This window comes from Arvicola amphibius, chromosome 8 (genome assembly GCF_903992535.2).
Source record: "Arvicola amphibius chromosome 8, mArvAmp1.2, whole genome shotgun sequence".
NCBI classification, from domain to species: domain Eukaryota; kingdom Metazoa; phylum Chordata; class Mammalia; order Rodentia; family Cricetidae; genus Arvicola; species Arvicola amphibius.
The window spans coordinates 81049546-81064810 of NC_052054.1; positions in this window are offsets into that span (position 1 = coordinate 81049546).

The window sequence follows — 15265 nt, forward strand, 5'->3', positions numbered from 1 at the left end:
TCCTTCTCATCCCTTTGAGAAAGGGATGTGTGTTATGCCCAAATCTGGGGATCCCCACAAAGACCAGCAAAGGAGACTGAGTCCCATATGTAAAAGCAAAGAGCCTTTATTTAAATCAAGTTTGCAAACTCAGTCTCTCCACATGTCCAACGTATTGGAATAAGTGGAGAGTCCCGAGCTCCATTAGAATAGGGTTTTTATAGTAGTAAATGTGGGGTGAGTGTAATGGATTATTAAAAATTGTTGCAAGAATCCCAGCAGTGACAGGCAGTGGGCAGCGGGTCTTCTTTTGTATCTTTAAATCTCCCTTTAGCTGTTAATATTCCGGGCATCCTTCCACCTGTGGGACAGGGACATAGGATATTGTGGCCTGCATATGCTAGATAGCCACATTGTGTCAAGGAGAAGAATGGGAAGTGCCTGTGGAGAGCAGGAAGATAGCAGGGTCTGCTATTGGAGCCAGAGGCACACGCTATGGAAACACATCTCTGCTGATCTAGAAAAGGTCTTTGGGATGAAAGGCAGGGTCATGAACCATTGAGCTGTGTCTTTAATTTTCTTTTTTAAAATTTTATTTAATTAGGTAATTAATTAATTAATTAATTAATTAATTTTTTTCCAAGACAGGATGTCTCTGTAGCTTTGGAGCCTTTCCTGGAACTAGCTCTAGTGGACCAGTCTGGTCCAGAAATCAAAGACATTCACCTGCCTCTGCTTCCCAGGTGCTGGAATTAAAGGCATGCTCTACCACCATGACCACCCAGCTGAGCTGTGTCTTTAAGCACAGTATAACTCTATGGGAGGTGCTCATGTCACTCAGGCCTCAGTAGCCAATCAGACCCTCCTGGTGACCTGCCAGTCAGAAGTTGTGCAGGATTCTTCCGGTGGCAGCCATTTTCAAGCTTGACTTTGAGGAGAAGTCAGCAATAGTGGTTTTGTGTGCTCTGCTGTGAATGCAGGAATCTGAGCAAGGAGCATGGACAAGCTGGAAAACGACAATGTGGTGAGCTTGGGGTATTCTCAGACCGGGAGAAGAGGCTAGTTGAGCCATGGGAGACAGTGTGCTGCATCCTCCTCTGGCCGCGTGGGAGCTGGTGACCAGATGCAGAGTTCATCCTGTTTCTGCCTGGTCCTGCTAGGCCTGCATGACCTAGCAGGGTCTACATGATCCTGCATGATTCTGCATGTACTTTAAAATTCCCGAGCTGGCTGGCAGCCTCTGAGTAACTTCACTATCCTTAATGCGCTTGTTCAGAGATTTGGGAATGGGACTGTGCTTGGAAATACCATTGCTGTTGACTTGACTGTGAAATATGGGCTCCCTTAGTTCTTGTATTGTCGCAGTGGAACACAGATTTGCCAAAGTCACATAGCCCTGGTCTGTCTAGTGACTTCCAGAAGTTCTGCACCTTGAACATTTACTATTTAGGTTTAGGATTCATCTGGAGTTAATTCTGTGGAGCTTGTAAACAGGATTTCCTGTATGGAGTAGCACTCCACTGCTAACTGTGATGTGGAAGAGGAGAACTGATGGGAATAGAATTGATGGTGTAAGGAATTACCAGTTCTTGGGAAACGTTAAGTCACAAAGTAGAATTTAGGTAAGGGAGAACTGCATCCCAAATACCCCAAAGGCAATGGTATTGTAATGTTGTCTGTTAGAGATTAAATTAGTATGATAGAATATACAAGTTTGTTCCCCAGGATTAACCAGCTACATTCCCATAACAAAGGAGACAAGCCTGATTTACAACCAGCACAAATGCCCATCCCCCCATCAAAAAACTGGCTTCTAAATGCTGCTCAAGGGGCCATTACAGGGTCACAACCAACATAAAGTCCTGTTGTGCCATAAAGGTATATTCATTCTAAAATTAATTTCCAGTCTTTTTGAGTCAAGGTCTCCTATTTTGACTGCAATGTGCTTGAACCCTGTCTGTAGCCCCACAATGCAATGTCCTTGTTTTCTTCTTGACCAAAGACTCTAAACCTTAGATTGCACAACTGCAGCACCACACAGTTCTAAAATTGTGTTAGAGCCACATAGTGGACAACTGTCCATTGCAAAACAGGAAACTGTCCATTGCAGAACAGGGAAAGGATTTGTGTGTGGAGCTTGGCTTCTCCCTTCAGATCAGAAGAGGAAGAACATTGTTCTGTATTCACTGCAGGGGGAAACAGACTAGATAATAGCTAGGTCACAGATGAAGTTGAAGTCAGTGAATTGCAGGGATCTCCATTACAAAGAAGGACTGATGGGGCATAGTGAGTGATTTTGTAATTTCCCTGCAGGTATTAATTCCTTCCAAGTGAATGGAGACAGACAGAATTGTTAGGTGTACAATTTAGGGAGGATAGCTTGAACTATTAAGTATTCAGTTTCCAATTAGAGAACTCTCCTACGCAGAGATGTACAATCTTAGTTGACATAGTTAAGTCAGCTGAAAGGTTTGAGAAACAGGCACTGACTGTAACACCGGCACATTATGTCACCCAGTAGCGAACATTTTACATGGAACAAAGTCATACAGTCTCTTATTAATGGCATTCTCTCTATCAGGGAAGGGTCTACTCCATTTCACATTTAGTATAGATAAGTGTTCCATTGCTTTTTTTTTTTTATCATTTTAAAGCATCTATTATTGGTATTATTTCTAACATTCATTTTCTTTAAATGCATTACTGCTATATTTTTCAATGTTTCCTAGTTTAAGAATTTCATTCGCTTTGTTTATCTTAAGTGCTGTTTGTTTATTTATTTATTTATTTATTTATTTATTTATTTATGTCAGTTTAGAGCAGGGTTTCTTAACCTTGGTGGTCACAGCTCCCTTTGGGGGATCAAATGACTCTATCACAGGACTGGCCTAAGACCATCAGAAAGCACAGATATTTTATATTATAATTCATGACAATAGCAAAAATATAGTTATGAAGTAGCAGTGAAAATAATTTTATAGTTGGTGGTTCAACACATCAGGAGGACCCGTTTTAAAGGATCACAACATTAGGAAGATTGAGAACAGCTGGTTTTTATCAATGTCTCCTGTAGCTCAGGCTTCCCTCCAACTATGTAATTGAGAATTGCTTTGAACACCTACTCCTGCCTCTGCTACCCAGTGCTGGAAAGATAGTCTTGCAACTCCTTCCAAGCTGGACCTTGACTGGTCTGAGGGAAGGAGAAATAGATTAGTGAAAGAGTATCCTCCAACTTCTCCATATTTTATTGTGAATTTATAAGTGAAGTAGGACCGGTGTAAGAATTTAGTTCCCTGACCAACTGTAAAGCAAGCATAGTCACAAAAGAAAAAGGGATGGGCAAGAAAGAGGGTGAAAACTTTTCTGCTGTGACAGTAGTTGACATTAGCAATGAGTAGTGACACACCACAGACCATGCCTTCAAGAATCGGTATAAAAATTGAACTTATTATTAAGCCAAATTACTGTAGTTACAGGAGTTCAAGCAAACTAGAAGAACTGGATAAAATGGTGTGGTCCTGTCTAACATGACTGTATACCCCGAGAGAAATGATGTGAGTTGTTCTTGGTGTGATCTAATCCAGATCCCCAGTCTATGGAGCACATGACCGTGAAGCTTGTTTCAACTTTTTAACCATATGTTTTGATATTATGATTACATTATTTTCACTCTCTCTCTCTCTTGCTTCCAATTGTTCCCATGGACCCTTTATTATGTTCTAATCCATGACCTCTGTTTGTGTAACAGTTACTGTTTGAATGTGTCCTGTGTTTGTTTGCAGGACCTCCCTGCTATGAAGTAAAGGGTTGGCTGAACTGGACATTGAGTGTGTAATGGAATGTGTGCATATAGGACCCTGTCCCTTGGAGGAGGAACAGAAAGTACTCTAGGAGAATGGAGGTTTTGACTAAACTACAAATTTCCTAGATTAGGGTCTTGTCTTCCCTAGTGTGGAAGAACAAACCTGGAGGGTTTTTACTCTCAGAGACATTTGATTTCTGTTCACCAAGTATCATAACTGCCATTGTCTTGAAGCCCAGCTGGGTGGTTCTAGCTAATGAAGGACTCTGCTTGGCAATCAGGAGCATCAGTAGGAGGTAGCTCACAGGTTCTTTCCAGGATTCTCTTGTTCTGCTGAAGGGAGCTGTAAGGAGGACCACAAAGCCATGCCATGGTGAATGTAGGGGCTCTAATAGAAATCCCTAGTTTCTGAAGCACATGGCCATGAATCCTGTTTCAACTTTTCAAAATAATTTTTTGAGATTATATCATCTCCACATTCTCTTTCCTGTCTCCAAGCCTTACCATGGCCTCTCATTACTTCTAATTCATGGCCCATTTTTCTTTAACAACAGTTGTGAATGTGACCTGTGTTTGGCTGCAGGATTTCCCAGGTGAGAGGCGATGGGTTGGCTGCACTGCACATTGAGTGTGTAATGGAATGTGATTTGGATGTTGATCAGGGTATGCTCTAGGAAAGTGGATGAATGTCTAATAAAATACAAACTTTGTGGACTAGGGCCCTGCCTACTGGGCGGGAAGGGAGAACAGGAAGTGCTGTGCTGTCTGAGTCATTTCATCTCTGATCACCCATTAGGGGAGCTGATCATATTCTGAGGCCCAACAGGGAGGTCTTAGCCAATGAGGGCCTCTGGAAAGTCTTAGCGATCAGGAAGAATAGTGGCAGGTAGCTTGCAGGTTCTCTCCAGGATTCTTCCCTACTTTTGTTGTGATAAGTTGTAAGGAAGACCACACAGAAGCTATGCCATTGTGGGTGTAGGGTGTTCACGACAGGTCTGTAGAGCTGGATTTCTGCTGGGGTGTGGATGGATCATGAGCCAGGCTGTGGTTCTGTTGCTCTATGTAATGACCTGGGCAGTGTTCTTTGTCCCTGCCTCCCTGTGTATGAATTTCCTAGGGAGAGGAAGACTCTGTAGCACTGGCATGGTAGGCTATAGTGCTTACAATAACCAGTGTACACACAGGGACATGCTTTTGGTGTGCAGTGGGAAGACAGATTTGAAAACTGATACTCTGGTTTCCAGAAGGTCTGAATATTGCTGTCTACTTTGCAGTTTGTCTTATAAATATTTGAAATAATTTAAAAGCTGGTAGAACAATGATGATGTTGATGGTCTTTTAGCCATATGTGATTAAAATGCTTTTAACTTTCTACTACCCACAGCTGCAATGGCGTGATTCAGTGATATTTAGTTCCAGGGGACAAAGGGAGTCTCTGAGCTGCAGAGATTTCTTAGGTGTGTATGGTGTTGGGCAGGTAGATAGAGCAGAATCTATACCTTGTGCTATAATCTATTTGATAGGAAGCAGAAATTATTCTATATTGTTTTGGGATTGGGCATCAGTGGGGCTGGGTTTACCTGAAAACACAAGGAGGTCTAAGGGGCTGCAGAACCATAGCAGGAGATCATCTCTTTTTGCAGAGCATGGGGCCTCTCTGGAAGAAATACAAGTAGATGGAGGATCAGAAACAGCAGTTTGAGGATCACTTTGAAGTATTTTGTGAAAATTGCGAAGCCTTTATTTATTTAATTTCTATACACATAGAATCATAGGTAGCTGGGTAACATTGGTCAAGATCACATTTCCTGACTTTGTTTCCTTGTCTTTTGGTTAATAGCTGACTGTATTTTCCTGCCTTTGTTCTTGGCTTTTTCTCTCCATCATCTTTATTCTTTCCCAAAATATTATACAGATTCTTGATTGATCAGCTTTGTGGTGTATATTTTTTTCCCGAGACAGGGTTTCTCTGTATCTTTGGAGCCTGTCCTGGAACTTGCTCTGTAGACCAGGCTGGCATCAAACTCACTGAGATCCTCCTGTTTTGCCTCCTGAGTGCTGGGATTAAAAGTATGTACCACCACCACCCAGAAAGAAGTCATATTATGTCAATCTGTGTACTATTTTCTCATAATATCATTGATTACTATGAGTGCTTCCAATACGAATGTAGCTTTGTAATCAGCTTTCCTGTTAAAAATTGTTGGCAATTGCCATTGTACTCTATTTATTTATGGTCAACTTTACCATACACATCATCTTAATTTTGATGCATGTTGCTTTTGTTGTTAATCTGTGAGAAACTTTTGGTTTATTATATAAAACGTGCTATGAATGTTGGCAGGTGGCTCAGCACATATTCATTTTGGAGGTGACCTGAATTCAGATACCTATACTCAAGTTGAAAGGCTCATAACTACCATTTCAGATCCAAGGCATCTGAACCCCTCTTTTTTTGTGTTACTTGTATATATATGGAAGACATTCTCACTCAAGCACAAACATATGCAAAAAATAGCAATAAACTTGTTTTCAAAAGTGCTTGTGATCTATAAAGCATTTAGAGTAAAACAAGTTGCTTTAAGTGTCCACTGATTCTTTCAAAATCTGTTATCTTGCATTTTGTTTTAAAATATTTTCATTTCCTCACTCTGATTGCATACTTACAGGCAGTCATCAGTCATGGGGAGCAAAACGGTATCTAAGTGATCCTAATAGACATCCTTTTCTTTAGTATAAGATAAGGAGATTTTTTTAGTAGTCAAAACTCTCTTCTACAAAGTTAAGATATGAGAAGATTCTAAGTGAACCTCTCCAATTTTGGTGGAACAGCCCTCCTCACCCAAGCCATTTTCTATTATTGGTACAGGATAAAGAACTGAAGTGTATTAGATGAGTGCTGGTCAGTGATTTCTTAGAGTTTGATTTTTCGTTAGAATCTTGTAGTTTTTATTTAAAGGAGCATAATATGTCTTTGTGTCTTATTCAGTGCTATCTATCTATGTTGATAATTTTACTCATTGTTATTTAAGTATATTGTTTTTTCTGGAAAATAAGGGTCTCACCAATTTTGTATTCAGATTTCTCATATTATGAACTCTTTAAGTTTTTGTTGGTTTGGGATATTTCTGTGGAGAGATATGATTAGTATATTTCCTTTGGATCTTTAAAACCTTCTTGTATATTATTATCTCTTTCTTCTCATTAGCCTCAGCTGTCAGCATAACATAGCTTAGAGTGATCTGAGAAAGTACCAATTGAGAGTATGCCTAGATCAGAATATCTGATTAAGGTATCTGAGAGAGATTGTGTTGATTTTGATTGATATAGGAAGGCTCTTCCACTGAGTTGGTGATATCTCTGAGCAAGCAGCCCTGGGATAGAGAGGAGAGCAAGCTCTAGAGCACAAGGCAGTGACAAAGCAAGAGGGAAAGCCAAAAAAACAATGGTTCCACATTTTTGTTATTAGCTCTAGTATCTATCCTAAGCTCTCCTAAGGAGGAATTGTGAAATAGGGTTACCAAATAAACATGTTCATTACCTGAGTTGTTTTTGATTGCATAATTTAGTAACAGCAACAGAGAAGAAAGTTGGGATAAAAATGGGACTCAAAGGGAATTTTGTTGCTGCAAAAGACCTGGGAATGTTGACTCTTTTAAGAATGCTGAAGATATCAGAAAACTGGACAAAGAGCTTAAGCAGCTGTTCCTGTATGACTTAGAAGATGGGAATGTTGAGAATAATGGCAGACAGTAGAGGTCAAGGTCATAGGATTGTAGTGGGCAGTAGGTTCTTTAGGGAACTATAGAGTTGGCCTAACCTAACTGTCTTGAGAGACCTATGTCATAGGTTTTTCAGGTTAAAGTTCATGGTTCCTGGGTCACAATATACCTTTAAGTTCCTGACAGACTTTTACATTTCTTCAGTTAGTCAAGCATTCAGGCTGATTTGTGCTTCTTTGTATGATCCCTTAGTAGTCAAGGAATCATGAATGCTTAACAGGACAATTAAATTTAGACATTAATCTTGTGTATGTTGTATAGCTTGCAACCTTCATTATATCCTGGTATAAACAGAGGTTGCTTGGTCATTTCCTCCCTGCCCAGACCTGTAATAATTTTACAGAAATTGTATTAATTTTAAGACTGCATATCCAATAGCTTAGGCTTCTTATTAAATAACTTTTACATCTCAAATTAACCCATTTTTATTAATGTGTGTATCGCCACATGGCTGTGGCCCACCGGTAAGGTTCCATCGAGCATCTGTTTCCTTCAGTGGGTAACTTGGCATCTCCCTGACTCTGCCTTCTTTTCTCCTCCATCTCTACTTGGAATTCTCACCTTGTTCTATTCTGTGCTGCCATAGGCCCAAGCAGTTTCTTTATTAACCAATGGGAATAAAACATATTCACAGCATACAGAGGGGAATCGCACATCACCTCCACTTTTCTGTCTAAATAAAAAGGAAGGTTTTAACTTTGATATAGCAAGATTACATACAAGAAACTAATTATCAAGCAAGAATTATAGTTACAGTATTTAGTCAATTTACATTTGTCAAATTGAGGAAAGTACTCTGTCATCTATTCTATCTTTGTGAGTCTAAAGTTTTATATTTAATCTATTTTTTATAATTATTAAATTGTCTTTCTTTAACTCCATCAAAAATTCCAGAAGGACATATATTACCTAAGTAATTATAAGCACTTCCAAAACTCTAGAATTGACAAAGACATCTTGCTGCCTGTACAATCACCCAAAGTTCTTCTGTAACATTGGGGCATCCATCTTCAGTCTATAGGCCCATAGTGCTGGCAGACCTTTCCATGAAGCAGCAAATTTCAAAGACAGTTCCACCTATATTGGCAGTTTCTCAGTCACCTTTTTTCTGTGTCCTGCAGAATGTCTAGCAGACTCTTTCATGAAGCAGAAACTGTCTCACCTTCTTTTTTTTAGATTTATTTATTTATTATGTATACAACATTCTGCCTCCAAGTGTGCCCACATGCCAGAGGAGTGTGCTAGATCTCAGTACAGATGGTTGTGAGCCACCATGTGGTTGCTGGGAATTGAACTCAGGACCTCCAGAAGAGCAGCCAGTGCTCCTAACCTCTGAGCCATCTCTCCAGCCCCTGTCTCACCTTCTTTAGGCAACTTTAGGAGTCATTTTTTTTAGGTCCTGCATGTCCAATTTATACAACATACCACCAAATAATCTTGGCAAGAGCAGTCTCTTGCCCAAATGGCTAGCCTTGTCACATTGAATGCAAATTCCATAATGAGTTTCTTCAATGCTCATGAACCTCTCTGAAATAATTGGTGCTACCAGAAGAAGACATGTCTTACTGTCATGAAAAGGCCTAAGTTTTAAAAACATTTATAATGCCATATTCTGTATGTCTTTGAAAGATTTGAAGAATACCTATCCATATGAAATATATCTCTGTACATCTAGAAAACCTAACTAACATTACTACAAGTTTAACTATTATAAATGACTATCTATTAATTTGTATTTCTTAACTACACATTGCATCTTTAAATGAACTGAACAAATATAATACCTTAAACAAGAGCAAAGGTTCATTTAACAAAATTGTCCTTAAATTCATATCAATAGACCGAGGTCTATATAAATACAAAGGGTTATCTCTATTATCATATCCCCTTTAAATGTAAACAAACATTTATAAACATTATTTGTGAATTTTGGAGTAATTCTCTCCAAACTGATTTCTGCTTTTTGTTGGCAAAGTCTTTTTGAGGGTTCATGGGGAACTACCAGGGGATCTTGGTCCATCAAACCACCTTATTCTGGAAGGAATCCACAGGTTCTCATCCTCTACAGAAACAAAAGCAGAACCTCTTTTCCAAAGCAACATATCCTTAGACCCAAATTTTGAAGTCAAGATACTTTTAAAGTATATATGTTGGTTTGCCTTAGCAGCCCATACAATGAAATGTCTCTCTGTGCTCATTCACGGTCAAAAAACTCAAAGAAAACACAATGATGCACATAATCTAGACTCTCTGTGTATTTCCCATCTTTACATGCCTTATTTTTCTTTACTTCTTTAATCTATGACTGTCTTCTCTCTCCCAAGCTTGCATACATTTATGCACTGTGACCCACTTACAGGCCTTTTTATCTTAATCTGAATTTTTTGGATATTTGTAATTATTTTCTGACCAGAAGCACTTTTTAAAACAAATGCTGAACAGGCATGGCTAGGACCAACTTTCTTAGCCCTGCCTGCTTGCTCTACTTAGTGCAACATGGCAGAGGTATGTTTGCTGCCAGCTCTGCAAGCCATTCTCTCTCTGTCCCAGCTTGAGAGACATGCCATGGCTATGTCTCCATTAAGCAGTTTGTAACATGCTGCACACAGATCCCAGGTGCAGTACCTCTCAAAAGAGTCAGAGCTATTTGTGCCAGCACAAACCAGGAAGCCCTTCCCTTAAGAAGCTGTGCATCTTTTGTTGCTGAGTCAGGATGACATCTCTTATAGGAGCTGTGGCACCCTTGTTTGCTGCCGGATAACAAACCCTGTCTGGAAAAATATGTAGCTACCAGGAAGCCTTGCTTAACTCTGTTCTTTGTGTCTAGATTTTTTTAACTCTCTCAGGTTTTATGTTGATGTAGTTGCCTCATTTTGGCACCATTTGGTTGATGGAAGCTGTTTGTTTGTTTCCTGGATGCCCAGAAATCATTACAGAGTCTCTTGATTACAATACTGTTTGTCCAATAGCTTTGACTTCTTATTAAGTAACACTTAATCTTAAATTAACTCATTTCTATAAATCTATGTATTGCCATATGGCTGTGGCCTACTGGTAAGGTTCTGTCTGGCATCTGTCTCCTTGGCAGCTACATGGTGTCTCCCTGACTCTCCTTTCTCTTCACCTCTCTCTTTGCTCAGAATTCCCACCTTGCTCTATTATGTGCTGCCATAAGTCCAAAGTAGATTTTTGTATTAATGGGAATAAAACATATTCACAGCTTACAGAGGGGAATCCCACATCTTCCTGGAAGCTATAACTGTAGTGATCCTAGAAATTGCCATTATCTTCTGTTTTGGGTCTGATTGTCCTCAATAAAACAGTCACAGCATTGTCTTGCTGTAGCCTTTCCCGCCCAAGTCTGGGTTTATTCCTTGTGGCCTCTTATGTATCAGGTGATCTTAGCTTGACACATAAGCACAGGTGCTTACTTCTAAGTGCTTACTTCATGAAAAATTTATCTAGAGATCATTTGTGTGACATTTTTTGCCCTAATCTTTCTTATTCTCTCCATGTCTTGAGAAAGTGTGTGGGTAGAATTACAAAGGAATAAGCTGATTTCCTGTATAAAATATTGCTTCTATTGGATGGTGATTACTGATGACTCATTCAGGTCTACTGTGAAAAAAAATGAAGAAGAAAAAGACAACAAGTGTAGCTGCAAGACTCTCTCCCATCTGCCAGCTCCCAAGTCACCATTCGGAGGCTTATATTACTTATAAATATTTGGCCAATGACTCAGACTATTACTGGCTAGCTCTTACATTTAAATTAACCCATAACCCATAGTTTGTATAGATCTGCTTTTCTACATGATTCATGACTTGTTACTTCACATCTTTTTCCTCCTGCAGCTCTGAGTCTCCTTGAATGCTTCTTTCTCTCTGGTTCTATCTGTTTGTATTTCCTAGCTAGCTATATTCTGCCTTGTCATAGGCCAAAACAGGTTCATTCATCAACCAATAAAAGCAACAAATATTCACAGCCTACATCACAAAAAGTCTGTTTTGTTAAGAAAAACAATACTAGGTAGTTTCAGATGGCAGCCTAGTGGTGAAAAAAGGTACAGAGATTATCAAAGATTTTAGCCCCATTAAAGGAATGAGCCTCGCTATGCATTTGAATCCTAGCAACATGCTCCAAGTATAAGACTGCATCTAGCTAAGCCCTTAATTCTTGGAAGAAGTACACAAAGTAATTGCTTATCCTAGGACCAACATCATATAGAATTTGCAGCAAATTTGGTCCAAGCTTGGTAGAGTGTATCAAATCTTGGCAGGATTACCTATGTCATACTGATTCAGGAAACATGAAAGATGCAAATTATAAAGATCATGGATTCTTCTTTTGTGATCAGGTCATCACTATTTTGCCCATCTATGTTTGGCAGAGTCAGAGCCCCAGTGAAGAAGAGATTGTGAGAGTTCATTACATGAAGTGGTGGATATGAAACTGGGTCACATTTCAGACCACAGGATGTTGAGGTACCCAAGCTATGGGACATCCGCCATGGAGAGCTGCATAGGAGTGTGGAAGTAGCAAGAGTGAGATATATGAGAGGTTGCAGGATGTTGTGTGATATTTTGATTTTGAAAAAGCATGTTTGGAGTCAGAGAACAGAGCTAGCTATTTACTGATAAAAGATACCATAGAGCTTTGGAGGACCGTGGATAGAAAGGAGACAAGTAACAAGTTGGGCTGAGAGAGGATCTTGGCCTTTTTTGGATAGAGGAATGGAACAGGAAGAGTCACTGGTGGCTTCTTCACTGTTTCTCAGATCTTTCAGGTTTTTACCCCTGATATCTGACTCCCAATTTTTATTGATAAAGATTAACTAGTTAATGTTTTATCTGTCCCCCTAAAAGATATGCTTAATAAACAGAAAGGAGTAATTAATACCCATAGCTATAGATTGCACAGTAGTTTATTAACTTTATTTTTTTTAATGCTAATGAAAAGGAAATGGCAGCTGTGGAGAAAGTGAAAAGTTATAACCTTTCCTTTTTTATTTAGACAAAAGGGGAAATGTTGTGAAACATTACATCTATTTATGCTGTGGAATATTTATTTAATGATGCAAGAGTGTGTTGCATTCTTTTATGTTGCATTTTTCAACTCTGTGAAGCTGTGTTACTCTGCATGCCTAAAACACCTGATTGATCTAGTAAAGATCTGAATGGACAGTAGCTAGGCAGGAGATGGATAGGTTGGGATGCCAGACAGAGAGAATAAATAAAAGGGGAAAAAGAGAGAAGGATTGAGGACCAAGAAAAGAAAGAGAAGAATGTCTGGGACTAACCACCAACTTCACAGTTAGCCACAGAGTAGGAAGTAAAGAAAGGTATATAGAATAAAGATAAAAGCCCAAAGGCAAAAGGTAGATAGAACAATTTAAATTAAGAAAAGCTGACTAGAACCAAGCTAAGACTGGGCATTCATAGGTAAAAATAATTTTCCATGTGATTTATTTGGGAGCTGTATGGTGGGCTCCCAAAAGAGCCAAAGAGTAAAAAAAAAAAAGTAACTAAAAGATGGTATATGCCCAAGACTGGTACAACAGCATCCTGGGGTAGATCTATTCCCAATTTTCTGAGGAACTGCCGTCTTGATTTTCATTGTAGCTCTATAAGTTTGTAAAAGTTTTTTCCCCATAAATAACCAAAGTGATGTAGCTAAAGTGTTGCTCAGCTCATGCCAGTCTACATTTTAAGAATTTTTCATTGACTTGGAATTATTAGGCCTGTTCATATCCCAATTTACAAGTTGGGAGGCTCAGAACCACCTGCTACTCCAGATTCGGGGCATCTGACATGACACCCTCTGTTCTTATACACATGGAAGACATTCTTTCTCACACATAAACATACACAAAATGTGGGGATAAGCTTCTTTTCAAAAGTACTGTGCCTCATAAAACAATTAGAGCAAAACAACTTGCTTTATGTGTATAATACAAATTATACACTGGTTTTTTATTTATTATCTTGCATTTGGTTTGAAAAAGTTTTTATTTCCTCACTTTGATGCAGACTTACAGGCAATCTTCATTCATAGGAAACAAAATGGTGCCTAAGTGATCTTAATCAATACAATTTTCTTTTTATGAGAGAATGAGATCCTTTTAGTAATCAAAACTGTTTTTCATAAAATTAAAACATCAGGAAGTTTTATGCAAATTTACCAATTTGGTGGACAGCTCTCCTCACCCAATCCAGTTTCTATTATCAGCAAATGAGGGAACTAGAATGCACAGGATGGCTACTGGCCAGTGATCTTGTTATTTAATTTTGGTTAGTATCTTGTCATTCCTGTTTAAGGAACCATGATATGTATTTGTAGGCCTGTCTTTGTGTCTTGTTTTGCCTATGATACCATATATATTTTTTATTTTATTAATTATCATCTAAATTTATTGTTTCTCTAGAAAATGATAGATCTTCATCATTCTTTTTCAGAAAATATACTATATTATGAGGTCCCTGAGCATTTGTTGGTTTAGGAAGTTTTTTTTTGCAGAGACAGTTTTAGTTTTCTCTTCTTGATGTTAGAGGCTTACTTTTCCCATTTCTTTTCTTTTTTTTTATTTTTTTTTTTTTTTTGGTTTTTCGAGACAGGGTTTCCCTGTAGTTTCTAGAGCCTGTCCTGGAACTAGCTCTTGTAGACCAGGCTGGCCTTGAACTCAGAGATCCGCCTGCCTCTGCCTCCCGAGTGCTGGGATTAAAGGCGTGCGCCACCACCGCCCGGCTTTTTTTTTGGTTTTTTGAGACAGGGTTTCTCTGTGGCTTTGGAGCCTGTCCTGGAACTAGCTCTTGTAGACCAGGCTGGTCTCGAACTCACAGAGATTTGCCTGCCTCTGCCTCCCGAGTGCTGGGATTAAAGGCGTGCGCCACCACCGCCCGGCCCTTTTCCCATTTCTTGACCTATCTGTGTTTTCCAATTCTTCATGTTTGTTATGGTTAATATATTAATTTTGTGTTAAAAAGAATCTTCTTGTATATTATCATCTCTACGTTAATTAGCTTCAGCTGTCAACATGATGTAGATTAAAGTCATCTGAGAGAACATCACTTGAGGCTTTGACCCGATCAAAATGGCTATTTACTGTGTTTGGGGAAAATTGTGTTGATTGATGATTAATATAGGAAGGCTCTTCTCTTTCGCTGATGGTGGATGTCATCACACACTAAGCAAGAGTGACTGAGAAGGATAGGAAAGCTTGCTGAATCTGTGAGAGTGGACTAAGCAAGAGAGAAAGCCAGTAAACATTTTTTTCTTGTGTCTCTTGCCTTCATTCCCTAACTTGAGTTTAAATCCTAAACTTCCACAGTTGTGGGTTGTGATCTGGAAATATCAGTGAAACAAGCCTGTTTATTACCTCATATGCTTTTTTTTTTTAGTGAATTTAATCACAGCAAGAATCAAACATGATTAGGTCAAAATTTGGTACACCCAAAGTGATTTTGTTGCTGGGTAGAATGTGGGAATGTTGTCTTTTGGAGGAACGTTGAAAATATTAGTTTAGATGGTAAAAGCCATATACAACTGTCCACAGAGCGTAATTAGCTATTCTTGTAGGACAAGGAATATGGGGGTGTTGAAAGTAATGCACACAGTGGAGCTTGAGTTCACAGGATTTTAGTGGGAAATAGACTTCATGAAAAACTTATCTATGGGTCATTTGTATAATATTTTGTTCCCAAGT